We start from the raw sequence: 18,882 nt of genomic DNA on the forward strand, positions 1-18,882 counted from the left end.
AAATGTAGTGATTTTATTTGTAGGAGAAAAGATGTGGGAAAAAATAAAGATAAATGCAGATGATAATAGACATTTTCTATTAAATATAGATTAGTAATGAAAAAAGTAATAGAGAGTTCTTGGGAGTCCAGTCAAAATGGCAGGATAGATAAATACTGTGCTTGCTTCCTTTCATGACCGCATTAAAATTACAACTAAATTATAGAACAATCGAAGTGGAGAACCATCTGAAGACTAACTAAACAGAACTCCTATAACTAAGCATATAAAGAAGAGTCCACATCAAGACTGGTAGGAGGGGTCTACGGCCATGCCACCCTGAATACGCCTGATCCCGTCTGATCTCAGAAGCCAAGCAGGGTCGAGCCTGGTTAGTACTTGGATGGGAGACCACCAAGGAAGACCAGGTGCTGTAGGTGTTTAAAAAAAAAAAAAAAAAAAAGACTGATAGGAGAGGCAGAGATGCAAAACAGGCTTGCCCCAAACCCACATGTAGCTGTTGAGCATCCGGAGTGCTATCTTGGATGTGAAGGTCCCACTGGAGAAGCAAGAGTCCCCAATTACACTTCAAGGTGCCCCAGACCAGGGTTACAATGCCAAGAAGAGGAGTGCCCACAAAATCTGACTATAAAAGTCAGTGGAAATTCTAACAGTCCAGGTGAGATGGAAGGCTGCGGGAAATCCAAACGTTATTTTAAAGAGCCTGCGCACAAACATCACAGGCATTCCCCCTGTGCTCCGGTGGAAGGATGGCAGCTTGAGAGGCACCAGAGACATACAGGAAAAGACTGAGTTCTGTGGCTTCAGGCAAAGGGCTGGAGGGACACCTGCCATTATTCCTATGTTGACTATTCCTTCTCTGCAGCCTACAGGCAGATGCTATCTTGCCTGTGTTGCACTCTCCCACAAAATGGCCAATTCTGAATCTGCATTGGTTTGGTAAGCTTTGCTTGCTCCACCTGGTGACTCCCTGGGACCCTGTCTCATTTAACTCGTACATTGGCATAGTCATATTAGTGGCTGAGCAATAAACCCTAACCAACTCCCTCAGCAGCAGTCTCTTTTAGTACCAATCAACATGCTTCAGCTCTCGCACCTCCAGACGTAATTCAGGTGGCAAGCAACCAGACCCAGCCTGAGCTGCAGTATTTCTTGAACAAATCTCAAGAGTCTACAGGTCTAAGGCAGGCGACAGCTAGCTTTGGTGTGATCTGAGACTTTTGCAAATGTCCACAGGCTCAGCACTGACACCAAATCCAAATCTTCACTAATCTGGGGAATACCACTCACCCCAGCCTGGTGACCTCGCCTCACCTAACTCACATACCACCTGAAACTCCTTTAGCTGCTGATCTTTACAGATTGCTGGCAGGCAGCCTCAGGCCCTAGGGTGCCCTGGACCTTTTGCTAAGCTGCCCCAGGCACAGTACTGGTGGCAGCTGGCCTCATTTCACCATGTAGTCTCTCCTAGGCTAAACTAACAGTGACCAACCTCAGAAAGACTAGCAGCTCCAATCAGGTAGCCCCAGGACAGTCACAGGAAGTAGCAGACCTTGGTCTGTACAAAAGTTCCTCCTAAGGGGCCCCATAACCAACAGACCCAGAGGCTGGCATCAGACCACAAGAGATCCCCATCTCATTAGCCCCACAAGTGGCACACCCAAAAGGTGGCTTCAACAAGCACATGAGCCTGCTGAGGTAAATCTCAATCAATGAGGTCAGCCCACACATAGCAGCTTGTATGCTATGGACATGGCCAATGCTCACAGCCAGCCAGCCTAAGAGTAAATCCCACCCACTGATGTCCCAACAGCAATCAAGGTTCATCTACAACAAAAGAGCACATACAGCCCTCATAAGAGACAACCCTAAAGCACCAGGCACAGGAGACTAAGGAGGCTGTTCCACTGGGCCACGCATGGTACCTACTACATAAGACCATCCATCTAAGACTGAGAGACATAGCAAATCTCCCTAAGACACAGAAACAAACACAGAGAGGCAGCTAAAATGTGAAAACAAAAAACATGTCTCAAATAAAAGAACAGAAAAAAACTCCAGAAAGAACTAAATAAAATGGAGACAAGCAACCTATCAGATACAGAGTTCAAAACACTGGTTATAAGAATGTTCAATAAGCTTATGGGAAGAATAGATGATCTCAGTGAGAACTTCAACAAAGGGATAGTAAGCATAAAAAAAAAAAAAAAGACATAGAAACCCTAAGAAAAAAAAACAATCCTAAATGGAGAATACAATAACTGAAATGAAGAATACAATAGCAAGAATCAACAGATTAGATGAAAAAGAGGATTGAATCAATGATTTGAAAACAACATAGCAGGACATACCCAACCAGAACAGCAAAAAAAGAAAAAAAGAATTTTAAAAAATGAGAAAAGTTGAAGTGACTTCTGGGACAACATCAAGCATGACAACATTCTCAACATAGTACCAGAAGAAGAGAGAGAGCAAGGGATAGAGAACCTATAAAAAAAAAAAAAAAAAAAGACAAAAAACTTCTTTAACCTGGCAAAGAAAATAGACATACTAGTCCAGGAAGTCCTGAGAGTCCCAAAGAAGATAAACCCAAACAGACTCACAACAAGACACATCATAATTAAAATGCCAAAGGTTAAAGAGAAAGGCAGCTAGTTACTTACAAGGGTACATCCATAAGGCTGATTTCTCAAAAGGAACTTTGCAGGCCAAAAGGAGTTGGCATGAAATATTCAAAGTGATGAAAAGTAAGGACTTACAACCAAGACACTTCTACCCAGCAAAGTTATCAGTTAAAACTCAAGGTGACATAAAGCACTTCCCAGACAGGAAAAACCTAAAAAAAAAAAAAAAAAAAAAATCATCCCCATAAAGCTAGTATTATAAAAAAATGTTAAAGGGACTTCTTTAAGAAGAAGAAGATTGGGTGGAGAGGGAGAAGAACATAAATATAAATAATAAAATGGCAATAACTATGTACCTATCAATAATCACTTTAAATGTAAATAGATTAAATGCTCCAAATAAAGAATATAGGGGAGCCAAATGGTAAAAAAAAAACAGAAACCATATACATGGTGTCAACAAGAGACACACTTCAGATCACAAGACAACTAAGGACTGAAAGTAAAGGGATAGGAAAACATATTTGATGTAAATGGAAATATACAAAAGCTGGGGTAGCAATACTTATATCAGACAAAATGGACTTTAAAACAAAGGCTATAAGAGACATAAAAGGACATTACATAATAAAGGATCAATCCAATAAGAGGACATAACCCTAGGAAACATTTATGCACCCAAAATAGAAACACCTAAATATATAAAAAATATATATATTGACCAAAATAAAGGTAGAGATCAACAGTAAGGAGACATTGTAGGAGATTTTAACATCCCATTGACACCAATGGGCAGATTTTCCAGAAAGAAAATCAACAAGGAAACAGCAATCTTAAATGACACATTAGATCAGATGGATTTAATTAACATTTTTAGAGCATTTCACTCCAAAGCAATAGAACGTATATTTTTCTCAAGTGCACATGGGATATTTTCCAAGACATATCATGTTAGGCTACAAAACAAGTCTCATTAATTTAAGAAGAATGAAATCTTATCAAGCATCTTCTCTGACCACAATGGTGTGAAACTATAAATAAAATATAAGAAAAATAAAACTGAAAATACATAAACACATGAAGGCTAAATTACATGCTATTAAAGAATAATGGGTTAATGATGACACCAAGAAAGAAATCAAAAGATACCTTGAGACAAATGAAAATGAAAACACAATGACTCAAAGTCTATGGAACTCAGTGAAAGGAGTCCTGAGAGGGAAATTCAAAGCATTACAGGCCTACCTCAAGAAACAAGAAATATAATAATTTAAAAAGTCAAATAATAATTTAACTTTATATAAAGGAACTAGAAATAGAACGGCAAACAAAGCCCAAAGGGAGTAGAAGGAAGGACATAATAAAGATCAAATTGGAAATAAACAAAATGGAATCTAAAAAACTATAGAAAAAAATCAATGAAACCAAGAGCTGGTTCTTTGAAAACATAAACAAAATTGATAAACCTTAAACAAAACTCATCAAGAAAAAGAAAGTGTCCAAATAAATAAAATCATAAGTGAAAGAGAAGTGACAACTGACTACACAGAAATATAAAGAATTATAAAAATACTAGCATAAAAAAATGAAATCTTATCACTTGCAACAACATGGATGGACCTAGAGGGTATTATACAAGTGAAATATGTCAGACAAAGACAAATATCATATGATTGCACTTATATTTGTAATCTAAAGAACAAAACAAACACAAACAAAACAGAACGGGCTCTTAAACACAGAGAACAAACTGGTGACTACCAGATAAAAGCGGGGTTGGAGGCTGAGTTAAAAAGGGATTAAAATGTACAAACTGGGAGTTAAAAATCAGTCATTGTAAAGTATAGTGTAAAGTATAGCATAAGGAACTTGTCAATAATACTGTAATAATAATGTACAGTGCCGGGTGGTACTAATCCGAGAGATCACTTTGTAATTTATATAAGTGCTAACCACTATTTTGTATACCTGAAGGTAATATAAAATAATATTTAATATCAACTCTAATTGAAAAACAAAAATATAAAAAATAGAGGGTTCTCAGCTGAAGCTCCACTCTAATACTTTGACAAAAAAGTCTCTATTCTTCAATTTCTTTGTCAGTAATTTGTGGGAAATATGTTTCATGTGATTCAAAGAAGATAATATAGTTTGAAATTTTTTTCAATAATAATAATTGAGTGCCATAAGGTTACATTGATGAGAACTTTATCTCAAAAACAAACAATGAACACAGAGCCAAGAATGGATATTATGACATTGTCGATAAAAATAATTTCAGCAAACCCAGAAAAGGCAAGCAGTTGTTTGAGAATTTTACCTTTCTGATACCAGAGAATCTATACAAATCAATTGAGCAATGTAAAAGAAATGAAAACTTTAAAGAAATTGTTTTTTGCGTATACTCAGAAAATAATGGCAGATACCAAAATTACATAGAAACATATACATTGTAATCAGAAACATTTCGATTGGAGGCCACATTTTCAACAAACTACATTCCATGAAGAAGGACTAAAATTATCTCTAGACGTGGTGATAATACTATTCTGTCCAAAAGGTAAAGTAGAATCTACTCTATGAGTGATGTTTTTCTTTCCTTTTTTTATTGATTTAGTTTTTTTCCACAACAAGAATTAGTTTGTATAGAATAAAGCAGTTATATGAAACAATAGATAACACACTAACAGAGAAATGATTTCCTATGCATCAAAAGAGTAGTAGCCTATGTATTTTTTCTTCTTCATTTACAATCAGTTCAAACTCAAATGTATGCCTAGAATACTACAATGTGCAAGGCACATCATCAAAAGGTTTATTTGTCTTAGACTTCAAGGTATCTTGTGATCAAAACATTCCAAAATTATAGTCGATATTGTCAATTTGCAATAATTAGCTATGAGTTATCACAAAACTATTTCTATGAATTTGTCCAACTAATACTTTAGAAACGTCTCTTTGAGCTTCGTGGCCACCTAGTTTATGTATGGAGTGATTTATTTTTCTGATATCATCAGCAAAGAGTATTTATTCTGCCTTGTTTCTTTCACCTCACTGATACAAGGCATCTATCATAAGGCAATTGGAATATAGAGGTTTGCCAGCACATCATCAAACCTAAGATGCCTATCACAGTTCACAGTGCCAGTTAGTAAAAAGATATACTGAATAAATTAATAGATGCACAAAGTAAATTTCAAACTTTTACTGAGGTATTTAAAATACTTGATAAATTGAAAGAGAATACTCCCAACATAACTTATAGATTTAATCTACTTCTAGTCAACTTTCCAATGAGAACTTAATAATTTAACAAAGTGATTCTAAAAGTTATATGAATAGAAAACAGTAAGAATAGCAAAGACATTTTTGAAAAGCATAATTGATGAGATATATTCTTGTGTATTAAAACACAAGTTAATTTGGAATTATAAAAGTTCTGCTAGACATCAAATTAATAGCATAAAATAGGTAGCCTAATATATTAGAAGTTTATATTTTATATATTATAAAATTTATATATTATAAAAGTAGCATCACTAGTAAGAGTAAAAAAATTAATTAAAGATATCGTACTGAAACAATGGGTCACTACCCCTTAAAAAATTTTTCCTTCATGCCTTCTAAGTGCAATAAATATAAAAGTTAAAACCTATAGGTGAGTATTTGCTGAACATTCAGAATAAGCAAGAACTTTCTGAGAATATAATGACAGATTAAATTACAAAGAAAAAAGTCAATTTGATTACATGAAATTTTAACACATCTATATTTAAAACTAATAAATATGATTAAAATAAAATGATAAAGGTGAGATAACCAACAAATATGAAAATTAATATCCTTAAAAACACTGAGATATGCAAATTCATTACAGAAACTATCCTCACCCAGTAAATCAAATATGATCATGATCGAGTTACTCTTAAATGACATTTAAGATATGAAAACTGGAAACTATACAATCCACCAATGAAGAAATGCAAAATAAAATAACCAGATAGCATTTTTCACCTATCACGTTTACAAACTTTTTTGAAAAATGATAATATTCCATTATTGTTTGAAATCGGTCCTAAAGTCATTCTTATATCAGGTTGGTAAAGAAGATACATTGACCTAACCTTTGGAGAAAGCCGTTTTGACAGGTAATAAGCAATTTCGACATTCCTTATAAATGTGTAAAGCTTATAAAACCATGAACCTAATATTCCAGTTTTATTGTAATATCACAGCCAAAAAAGTATCAAGTCTGCAACTGAGAGATGACTTCAATACAAAACAATTTCTTTTATTTTTATGATGCTCTTATCAAGAGCATCTGGTTTCTTATCTTAAACCAGATTAATAATTCTTAAAAATACCCATTTTCTCTGTTTACCCCTTTACTCTGAGAAGTTGCCCTCCTTTAACATTCCATGAAAAAACTCCTCCCACTAGACTAATCCAAAGTCATCATGTTCTTCTACATTTCCTTCAAAACTTCTCAATTCTGTACCAACAAAATAAAATAAACAATGCATCTGGCAAAGTAAGACCTTACAGGAACTGGAGCAGGTCAAGAGAAACAAAGAAATAAATTGAGGAAATTGAGTCGAAATTTTTTTTGATGAGCAGAGTACATGAAAGGCTTAGGAACACTCCTAAATTAATATTTTGTTCTGTTACACAAGAAAATAATAAATATACTGTTAAAGATTGCTATTCAAAAGAAAGATTTACATGTAACATTTAGTAGCAAAACACTCGATTCAATTCCTATGTTTATTAATAGAGATTAAGTTAATCATTCATATTGGAAATATACAGTGATTAAAATAATGCATTTAAAGAATAATGGTATAGGAAATTCTAAGTAAAAAAAATGCAGAGTAGAAAATACATTTCCAATATGACAATATTTTTATAGAGAGAAAACTAAAGGAAGCATATCAAAAATGTTGCTATTGATAGTCTAGGCTTTTTTTTAATATATATATTTTTTATTTTCCAATTACATCTGATATACAATATTATATTAGTTTCAGGTGTACAACATAGGGATTAGACATTTATATCTTACAAAGTGATCACCCTGATAAATCTAGTACCCATCTGACACATACATTACAATATTATTGACTATATTCTCCCTATGCTATACTTTACATCCCCATGACTATTTTGTAACTACCAATTTGTATTTCTTGATCCCTTCCCCTTTTTCACCCCAACCCCCACAAACCATCTCCCATCTGGCAACAAATGGTCTCTGAATTTATGAGTTTATTTCTGTTTTGTTTATTTTGTATTTTAAATTCCACATATATGTGAAATCATATGGTATTTGTCTTTGATGACCTGTTTCACTTAGCTTAATACCCTCTAGGTCCTTCCATGTTGTTGCAAATGGAAAGATTTCATTCTTTTTTAATGGCTGAATAATATTCCATTGTATATATGTACCACTACTTCTTTATCCAATCATCTATCAACTTAGCTTGCTTCCATATCTTGGCTACTGCAAATAATGTTGCAATGAACATATGAATGCATATGTTTTTTTGAATTAGTGTTATGAGTTTTTTTTGAATAAATACTGATAAGTGAAATTCCTGGGTCCTTCTTTATATCTTGTTATAGCCTGTTTTAAATCTATTTTGTTTAGTACAAGAATTGCTACTTCAGCTTTTTTTTCTATTTCCATTTTCATGAAATATCTTTTTCCATACCTTTACTTTCAGTCTATCTTTTTATCTGAAGTGAGTCTCCTATTGGCAGCATATGTAAGGGCCTTGTTTTCTTACTTGTTCAACCACCCTTTGTCTTTTGATAGGAGCATTTAATCCACTTACATTTAATTATTGATAGCTATATAGTTATTGCCATTTTATTATTCATATTTTCTATCTATTTTCTTCTTTTTCTTAAAGAAGTCTAACATTTTTTTAATGCTGGTTTGGTGGTAATCTCCTTTAGCTTTTCTTGTCTGGGAAGCTCTATATCTGTCTCTTCCGTTCTAAATGATAAATTTGCTGGGTAGAATAATCTTGGTTGTATGTTTTTGTTTTTCTTCACTTTAAGTATTTTATGATAATCCCTTCTGGTCTGCAAAATTTCTGTTGAGAAATCAGCTGACAGTTTTATGGAAGTTCCTTTGCAGGCAGATAACTGCTTTCCTCTTGCTACTTTTAAGACTGTCTTTAACCTTTGGCATTTTAATTGTGATGTGTCTTAATGTGGACCTATTTGGGTTCTTATTTGGGATTCTCTGCGCTTCCTTCACCAGGTTAGGCAAGTTTTCCATCATTATTTCTTCAAAAAGATTTTCAGTTCCTTGCATTCTCTCTTCCTTTTCTGATACCTCTATAATATGGATATTGGTATACATGATATGGTCCCAGTGGTCCCTTTAACTATCCTTTTTTTTGATTCTTTATTCTTTTTTGTTGTTCTGATTGGGCATTTTCTGCTACCTTGCCTTCCAAATTGTTCATTCGATGCTTTGCTTCATCTAATTTACTGCTGAACTGCTCTCACGTATTCTTCATTTTAGTTATTGCTTCTTCAATTCTGACTGGTTCTTTTTTGTTTTCTGTCTCTATTTTTATGTTTCCTGTCTCTTTGTTGAAGTTCTCACTGAGATTATTGAACATCCAGATAACTAGTACATCTGGTAGATCACTTGTCTCAATTTTGTTTAGTTCTTCTGGAGATCTGTTCTGTTCTTTGAGACATGTTTCTTTGTCTCTTCATTTTGGATGCCTTCCTGTTTTGTTTCTATGTATTAAGTAAGGCTGCTACGTCTTCTGGTCTTAGTAGAGTTGCCTGATATAATAGGTGTCCTGTGGGGTCCAGTGGTGCAATCTCCCTGGTCACCTGAGCCAGGTGCTCTAGGTGTGTTTCTTGCATGGATTGTGTATGCTCTTCTGTTGTAGTTGAGCCTTGATTGGTGTTTGCACTTTAATGAGAGGGACTGATTCTCAGACTGATTGGTTGTGGGAACAGGCAACGACTACAGTGGAGGAGCTGTTGTGCAGGGCTGACCCCACAAAACAGAATTTGCTTTTGTAGGGTTTTGGTGCCTACCTTGCCAAGTCTGCCCTTCAGGTGTGTCATTAGTGGAGGTGGTTGGGTGGTGCTCTGATGTGGTGTGAAGCTGGCCACTGCCTGTGTTGGTTCTGGGGCCTCTTGGGAAGGGCTCTGGTGCAGATCAAGTTCAGCCACTGCTTGCGTCCTGCCCGGGGCCACCTGCAAACTGATCTGCATATGGTTGGACTTATGCTGGCCTTGGAGGTATCTGGGAGAGGCGAAGCTGGGAACCAAGGCCAGCTGCCACTACTGCTGGGCTTGGGGCTGCTGAGCAAAAGGTACAGGGTATACTGAGGCTAGATGCTGCTTGCTTAAAGTTTTGTGAACCTTTGAGAGTTTTTAGGAAAGTCTACGGCATGAGCCATGACAGGCCATTTGTACGAAAAAGCCACCAGGAGTGGCTTGGGTGGGACTGCAATTCCCACTTAAGGGTTTCAGGGAATCACCAGGGCTGTGTTAGCCAGGTTTTGGAGACTCAGATATGGTGCTCTCCTGCATCTGCACACTGGGTTGGGGGAGGGCTCAAAAAAGAAACAATGGCTTCTGCCAGCACTTCTGTTTGGGAGTGCCCTAAAGCCAGACAATTTGTTTCCTTCTCGTATGTCCCTGGCATCTTTAAAGATGCTGAACCAGCACTGGAGCTCAGAGTGAGCGAGTCCATCAGTGAGTAAGTCTGAGTACATGCCCTTTAAGAGGAATACCTAGGACTCAGCAGCCTTCCTTCTCCCTCAGCCACAATCTCTGCTAGTTTTCACAGCCACAAGTTATGGAGACTTCTTTCCTATCACTGGAACCCTGAGCTGAGGAGCCTTCTCCTCAGGCGGGACCCCCATAGCTGAGAGATCCCTCCTGTTTTTTAACTGCCACACATAGGTTTAAGACCAGCCCCTTTAGCATTTCTACCCATCCTACCAGTCTGGAGGTGGCTTCTTCTGTATGTCCTTAGTTATAAGACTTCTATTAAGCTAGACCTCAGGTAGTTCTCAGTCATGGTTGTAATTTTGATGAGGTCGTGAGAGGAGGTGAGCATAGCATTTATATACTCCAGTAGGCTTTTTCTTCTGGCTTCTTGTATGTTTTTCAGTTTTCTAAAGTTCTGACAGTAAGCATGCTTTATTTTAATGATTTTTTAAAGGCACAGAGAAAGGTAGGAAAATGGTCCTTTAGAATATTCGGTTTCATTTTAATCCCTATATTTATACTAATATGAAAGAGGTGGCTAATTGCCAGTAAGTCCCAGTTACTAGGAAGTTAAAGCGGTAAATTTTCTTCCATTAGATACAGCTGAAGCTAAGCATTAACATTCCTGTTGTCCTTTTCTGGCTATTATTACAGAAGCTAGAGCAAATGGCATAATCATGAATCTAAACTCAGGATGGTGACTGACAGTGTGTTGGTAAAAGAAACCCATTTTACTCAGCGCAAGTCTAAAGGGAGATCACAGAACTAATTTATCTTCTGATATAGTCCCAATTCTAAATGAGAAGAGAAACAGCAAAGCATTAGTCTACGTCTCTAATGTCACGGTTCTAATTTAACACATTACTGAGAAGATAAATCTTTGAATATGTCCTGCATAAATAACGTATTGTTATGACTCTGTTAATAAAGCATGAACAATTAGCCTAGGGACTTCTAGCACCTTTCTTTTTCATTTTATTCTTATTGAATATTGAGAATATAAAAATATTTATAGAGTATATTTAAAGTATAAAATACATAAAAATCAGCCAAATTATCTCTCAGTTTAAAAAAGAACATTATCCTGACTTCGAAGTCTCTGTGGAACCTTCACTGCTTAGTTGAAACTACTCTCCTAATTTTGTATTTACTATATTCTTATTTTCCTTTCTTAGATATACTAGGTGCTTGTATCTCTAAAATTTTACTGTTTAGTTCTGCATTTTCAAATTTATATGACATTATACTATATCCTTCTGTACTGCTTTTTGACTCAATTTTATGTTTCAGAGTCATCCTATATGTTGATAAAAAGAATGAAATTGTTCTTTTTATTTGCTGCATTGTATTCCTATATAAGACTATAGTACATGTAAATAGCTTTTACAATATTAATGAATTTGATTAGTGAATTTAGATGATTTACTTTTTTTTTGCTACCACAATGTTGCTCTAACATCTTTCATCCATTGTATGTTTCATAGCATCCGCACACAATGCATTTTATTATGCAATATTTCAAAGTAGAATTGTTAGGCTATAGGACAATTAGGTTTGAAATTACTGTATGATGACAAATTATTTCTAAAGAATGTTTTTTAGAGGATTTATTTTTTTCTAAAAGTATACTTATTTTATACATTGCTGGAATTTATTTTTTAGCACTGTTTTGAATTTTTAATTCTAGTTCATATCTGAAATTTCATTTTATTTTATTTGCCTCTAATTTTCTTGTTAGATTTTGTTATCAAGGTTATTTTAATATTACAAAAATGACCTAGGGAATATTCTCTCTTTTTCTTTTCTCTGGAAGAAAGCATTTAAAATGATCATTATTTATTCTTTAACATTTGGTAAATGTTTCTAATGCAACTAAGTGGACCTAGAGAGATTTCAGTTTTAAAATTTTACATTAATGATTAATGTGTTAATTGTTACAGAAATATTATACACTTCAGGTACAATATTTAATTGTTAAATTGTTATATGATTATTTATTGTTTTATGATTATTGTGTTTTATGTTCCTTAGATACTTTGTAAATTATCACAATTAATCTTTTAATAGCTCATATATTTTGATAAATAATTGTATCTCTTTGTATCTCTAGTTACTTACACATTTCATTCTGAATAAAAATTAGAATAGGATAACCACAATCACCCTTTATTGTCGCCATTATACTGGAGGTCAGGTCCTGGTCATAACACTGAATTTTTAAAATGTTGTAAGGATTGAATTGTATGAAACAATCTGTCATTACTTATTAACAATGTAATTCTTCATGCAAAAAATCCAAAAGAATGTACAGATAAATCATTAGAATAAACAATTTAATATAACATGGCTACTGGATATTAGGCCAATATACAAATGGGTCCAAAAAATATGAAATTAAAATAATAGTATTTATGAGGCCTTCAAAAATCTATTTAAAGCTAAATGTAAAAGAAATCTTCACTAAGTTTACACAGAATACTATAAGTAAATTTTAAGATAAATAAAAGACCTCAATAAATAGAATAATATAACATGTTCAAGGATCAGCAGGCTAAATATTATAATATTTTTATTCATTTTCTATTGCTAACTCATACATTATGACAAGCTTAACAATTAAAAACAACACACTTTTTATCTCACAGTCTTCTAAAGTCAGAAGTTTGGACAGGGCTTAACTAGGTTCTCTACTCAAGGTATATCAAGACTTAAATTAAATTACCAGCCAGGAGTGCAATCTCATCTGAAACTCACATGAGCTTCATGTTGACAGATTTCAGTTCCTTAAGTCTATAGGGCTGAGGTCTCCATTTTCCTGCTGCTTATTGGCCAAAGTGCCTTCAGTTCCTATCAACAATCCTCAGGTTCCAAAAGTGGTCCTCTCACAACATGCTGGCTTACTTGTTCAAATTCAGCAGGTGATTCTCACTCTATTCGGGCACAACGGAGTCTTGCACAATGTAATATAATCACAAGTGTGACTATCCTATTATATGGCTCATAGAACATAAACATATTGAGGGAGCAATGTAGCATATTATTAACAAGTCCTATCCATACTCAAGGGGAAAAAATTATACAAAGCATGGACACCAGGAATTAGTTATATTGGAAGACATCAGGAGGCCAAGACTTCTGTCTATCCTGGTATATAATGCCAATTTAAATCCTAACAGTTTTTTTTAATGTAAATTCAAAAACAGAATCTAATATTAATATGGAAATTAATAAGCCGAGGACAGCAAAAAAAAAAAAAAACTTTGAAAAAGAGACAAATATAATGAGACTAATTTACTAAATATCAAAAATATTTTAAAGCTGAACATACACCATAGAAGGGCACTCATTTACTAAAGCAAAAAGAAATACACTGGTAAGAGGGACACATCATCAATAATCTCAGTGATGAACGCCCTCTATAGGTTAGAACTGATGATGGTAGGATATAGAATTACAGAATTAGGCTCCCAAATTGTTAGGGAAAGGAGAGAATCCTTAAATAATAAAGTCAACATGGTATACTTAATCATCAGAAGCAAATCGGTGCAATTATTTTAATGAGTATTAGGGACAGACTGACAGCCAGGGGGGACTTAATTCACAGACAACAATGGAGATGGTTGATAGAGCATGGCTTTCACAGTGGCAGTAAAGATGGGTAGCCAACGAGGGCTTAATTTATACAATCAAAAGAAATCAAGATGAATTATCAATGGTCTGAGGCAGTCACACCAATGGAGAGTTAAAATCTCTCACCCTCTTTTCATCTCTGATCCAGTTCTTAGACCAAGAACCCACTGATTGAGAGATTGAAAGGGACTCAACGGGAGAGCCCAACAACACCATGCCAATCATATATGATAATAATTTTCCCAGAGGAAATTATTGCTCAGAGAAAAGTGAAATACTCAAACATTTGAGGATACTTACTCCAAATTCTCACTAGCACCTAAGGCTTAAACATCATGCCCTCTATCCCCAGTTAGCATACAGAGGCACGTAATCAGTAGAATCCCGACCCAGATCTAGCTTATTATAGGTCCACTGGGTCCACAGACATACCTGTTGGTCAATACCTGGTCCTCAAATGTATAATTGGAATACATAAAATTGGTAGTTGTTAGAAACTCTACATATTTACTTGGCTTGTGGTATAAAAATTATTATAGGGGGAATGCCAAATTGAACCATCAAAATTGCCATTTTAATCCAACATAATAATTCTAATATTGCATCTTAGGAAATGGTAGCAAACTAGTGTCACCCTTAAAGACCTAAAGGATGATGATTTGTTCATACCATCTTAACTCTATTCAATCTTCCAGTCTATTCCTCACAAAAACCAGATGGATCCTGGAGAGGAATCACAAATTCTACCAAAGAGTGGCCCTGATTGCAGCTGTTGTACTCAATGACATATCTTTGCCACAGTAGATCAAGCCTTGGGTTCGGAATATGCCACTGAACTGGTGAATGCATTGTTCTCTGTTACTTTAAAGAAGGTAGGTCAGAAGCAATTCACATTCATAAGGGGCAGACAAACACATGCAGTTACAATCTTGTCTCAAGCTATGTTAACTCTTTCACATTCTGTTTAATATAATCCTAATAGAATTAGACCATTGGTCATTTCACAGAACATCACATGAGTGATTCCTAAAGAATTTCTGTTTTTACTTAGACTTGCCTTCTAAATAGGCTTTACTTTCCTGTCAACTTGTCAATGTATTTTATATTTTATGCATTATTTTAATCATTTTTATTGGAATAAGGAAATTTCTGCCACAGTACTAAAATTAGAATGCGATTAACTATAAGTGACTATTTCAATGTAAGTTATTATTTATATATGACCTATAAGACTAAATATACATACACTAAGTTATCATGATAATTTTGTTAGACAAATCTAACATGGTTGACAAACTAGCATGGTTTTTTTTGTACCACTTCATTCTCTTCTCAATTTAGCATTTCAGACTGCAGTATTGGCATTATTAAAAGTTAAATTAAAAGACCTGGGAAAAAAATAATAATATTTAAAGCAAAAGAGCGGGAGAATACCTTAAAAAGATTAGCCTATTCTCATTTCAGAGTTCAACAATCCAACAAAACAATCAATTGGCTTGGGAAAAATAAAATCTTTCAAATTGTTTTATAGACATAGTTGAAATCTGCTATTAAACATATCAGATCTGTTGCTTTAATTTCTAAATTAAATATGGCAAAGCCACGACAAATTTTTATAAAAAATAGAATGGTCATTCCACTTTTTAAACCTCTATCTGGAAATAATAATAGATTGCTGAATGTATAAAAATACATGCATGTATGCACATATTTTTTCATATTTCTATACATTATATAACAGAAATGTGAAAATCCACCTGCCTACTTTAAAATTCCTGAGAAAACATGTGACAGAAAGTTCAAAACAAAGGTTAAAACAACTTTTTCGTGATTTTAATAACATTTACATCCGATCTAGATTTTATGCTATAAAACTATCATATAAAGCAAATATTTATACTTAATATGTTTCTAGTGCTCTAAAATTATTTTTATTCTGATAATTTATATAAATAATGGGGTAAATTAACAAGAATTATCAAATACTGTGTTACAAATTAATTAGAGGGCAAAGAAAAAACTAAAATTGTGATTCACTAAGTATTACTCTGGGTGCTAGATAACAAAATGAATGTCTTTATAAAAGTATAATTAAGAAAAGAGCTGAAGTCAAGTCTATGGAAGCAGGAGTGATGCAATCAGACAGATTCTTCATGCTTCATAAAGTAATTGTGAACATTTATACTAAGAAGGCCATATAGAATTGAACCGAGATTGTGTCTGTATGACTATACTGATAATTTAAATAAATCAAATGTGCATATATAGTCAAGCCTCATTATGTGTGGATTCCGTTTTTGTAAATTTGCCTACTCACTAATATTTATCAGGAAACCCAAAATTAATACTTAAACATCTTCAGGTTATTCCAGAACATGTTAAGAGCCAAAATATTTGAGCTGCCTGATCCATGTGTTCCCAGCTGAGGTTCACCAAGGTGACCTTTGGCCTGTTAGCTCTCTTACCAGAGGATACAGGTGGTAGGGGCAGTGGAGTTAAGTGCAAGAAGCACTGGCTCTGGGGCCAGTTGGATGAGTATGAATCCCAACTCAGGCATCTTTTAGTGAGGCTGTCCCAGGTACGTACGTCACTTAACACTTCTGAACCGCACTGCCTCTTTTGTAAAATAAAGAAAACAGAATCTACCAGGATTAGTTATTTTGGTATTTTAGGTCATAATCTATGTGACATAATATACACATACACACACACACACACACACAATTTTCCTTTGGAGCAATGGTTTAGTATTTGCTCACTTGGTGTTCATTGCAACTTTATAGAAGATAACTACCACAAATAATAAGATTCGACTAATTTCATACGCATACATATAAAAATTTATAGAATTTGATTCTGAATTATACAAAGAGATATGATCTGAAATATTCTTAAATTGAATTTTCATCGGCTACAGACATGAAGATATGCTCTTCTGTGAGCAGAGCTAGAAATGATTATACTATCTAGAGTTTGGAGCAAATAAAAATCATGCACTGATGATAAAATAAATCACAGACTTACGGTTAACAACATACTGCTGAAATAAAAATGCAAAACAAACAACAAAATTAAGTACCTTCTAAAATGTGGAAAAAATACTAGAGAAATATATTGCCTATGGCAACAATTTACTAATGATAGCTTTAAAAAAGCTGCTGAAAACTAAAATTTTATGAGACAAAAGGATAAGATTAAGCTCCAATGAATTTAGTTTCTAATTTAATAAAAATTATAGTTTTCAATTTTTATTTCCATATAACCAGAAAAGTGATGTTTTATGTTGTATTTATATATGCTGTTAGTTTATTTTACTGTTTATGATAGACATTATTAATAATAGATATGACAGATGATGGAACCAGGTTCCAGGGACATGTCAATCCATGTTTTATGTTGTACCTCCATTGGCAGTATACATCACCTATGGTCTACTGATGATTTTGAAAAAAGAAAATACTGCATGTGGGATTTGGGAGTGACCTGTATTTAGCATAATAGTACCCTGATGAATAAAATTTGAAGTCTGTAAAAAAAAGAAAAGAAAAAAGAAAAGAAAATCTTAGTTTGTTTTAGAGTATACCTATTACAATTCATAGTTTTGGTTAAGAATGAAAGATATCGAAAACTGATAAAAAAAATTATTTAAAATTGTGACCAATATCTGCTTCCTAAGATGCTTTGGTATTAAAATTACAATAGACTAATTTGCAATAGACTCCTTTTTGTTCCAGAAAACCACATACAGTCTATTTTTCAGTTATGCTAATGCAGATCAAATACCTATCACTTCCTGGGGAATATCTGAATGCAGTTAGAACATGAAAAGTTGAGTAGTGGTCTTTGTTCTACTATTCAAGACTGGGAAACAGTTAAGAGAGTGTACTGTATATCCCTTCATTGTAGTACTAGGCATTTTCTAGTGGACTCTCTCTGGGTGTTACTTGATTCTTAAATAATGTACACCTTTGATTGAATTTCTATTGACTAAACTATTATTCTGTCCATGGCAATGCAAATGATTCTTGTTTTTAGCAATGCAATAAATTTAATCTAGTAGAGAATATAAATATCTACATTAAATTCTAATTTGAACAGTTTTTGACATCTTACTGTTTACCCCAACAATTAAATTGAATAAAATCTTCAGCACATGTCAATTTTATATTTTATGAGTTTTATATATTATAAAATATAAAACTTATTTTATTTTATAAGTTATTTTATGTTTGATATTTTATAATTCATGATTTTACATTTTTGAAAATTATACCTTAAAACTAGGTTATAGTATTTTTCATGCAGATATATGCAGCCCAATAGTTTTACTGGATTTTTCTAAATAGAATGAAACTATACATGCTTATAGTACATTGCTGGCTCTTCTAAAGTTCTGTTTGCAACTTATCTGGAAATGCAGCATAGAAGAGCGCCATGTGACCATACAGATGTGCTCTTTATTACAAGTAATACTACAGAAGAATCTGAAAAAAACTGGGCTTGGCTATCCCATTGACATATTAATAGTTACTTTAAGTTTACAATTAATTAATTAATTAATTTTTGAAACAAAGGCAGGAAATGATCATAAGATAGTAGAAAGCAGAACAAAGTGACTAAAGCAGAGTATGTAATTTTTTAAATGAAAGTTGGAAAATACAAGAAAAATATTTGAAGGTAGCCTAGTATCATGGGCTAAATTTGTCTAACCTGTAAACGACACAAAACCATTTGCATTAAAAGTATTGGAGGAAAAGAAGCAGAACTGATGTCAAACAAAAAAACATGAGTTCAAAGCTTAATTCCATACTTTATTTGCTGTGTCACCTTGAGGAAGTCAACTAATATCTCTGAGCCATGAAGGCCCTTCCTATCT

The 18,882-nt window shown here is 33.8% G+C and overlaps 1 non-coding gene across 1 annotated transcript; it reads left to right on the forward strand.

Annotated features, from left to right (window-relative positions):
* The first annotated feature begins 300 nt into the window (after positions 1-300).
* Positions 301-419, forward strand: LOC120588512 (5S ribosomal RNA). The gene has a single exon (XR_005649253.1). It is a non-coding gene; the product is annotated as a 5S ribosomal RNA (ribosomal RNA).
* Positions 420-18,882: the final 18,463 nt, after the last annotated feature.

This window comes from Pteropus medius, unplaced genomic scaffold (genome assembly GCF_902729225.1).
Source record: "Pteropus medius unplaced genomic scaffold, Ma_sr-lr_union100, whole genome shotgun sequence".
NCBI lineage: Eukaryota > Metazoa > Chordata > Mammalia > Chiroptera > Pteropodidae > Pteropus > Pteropus medius.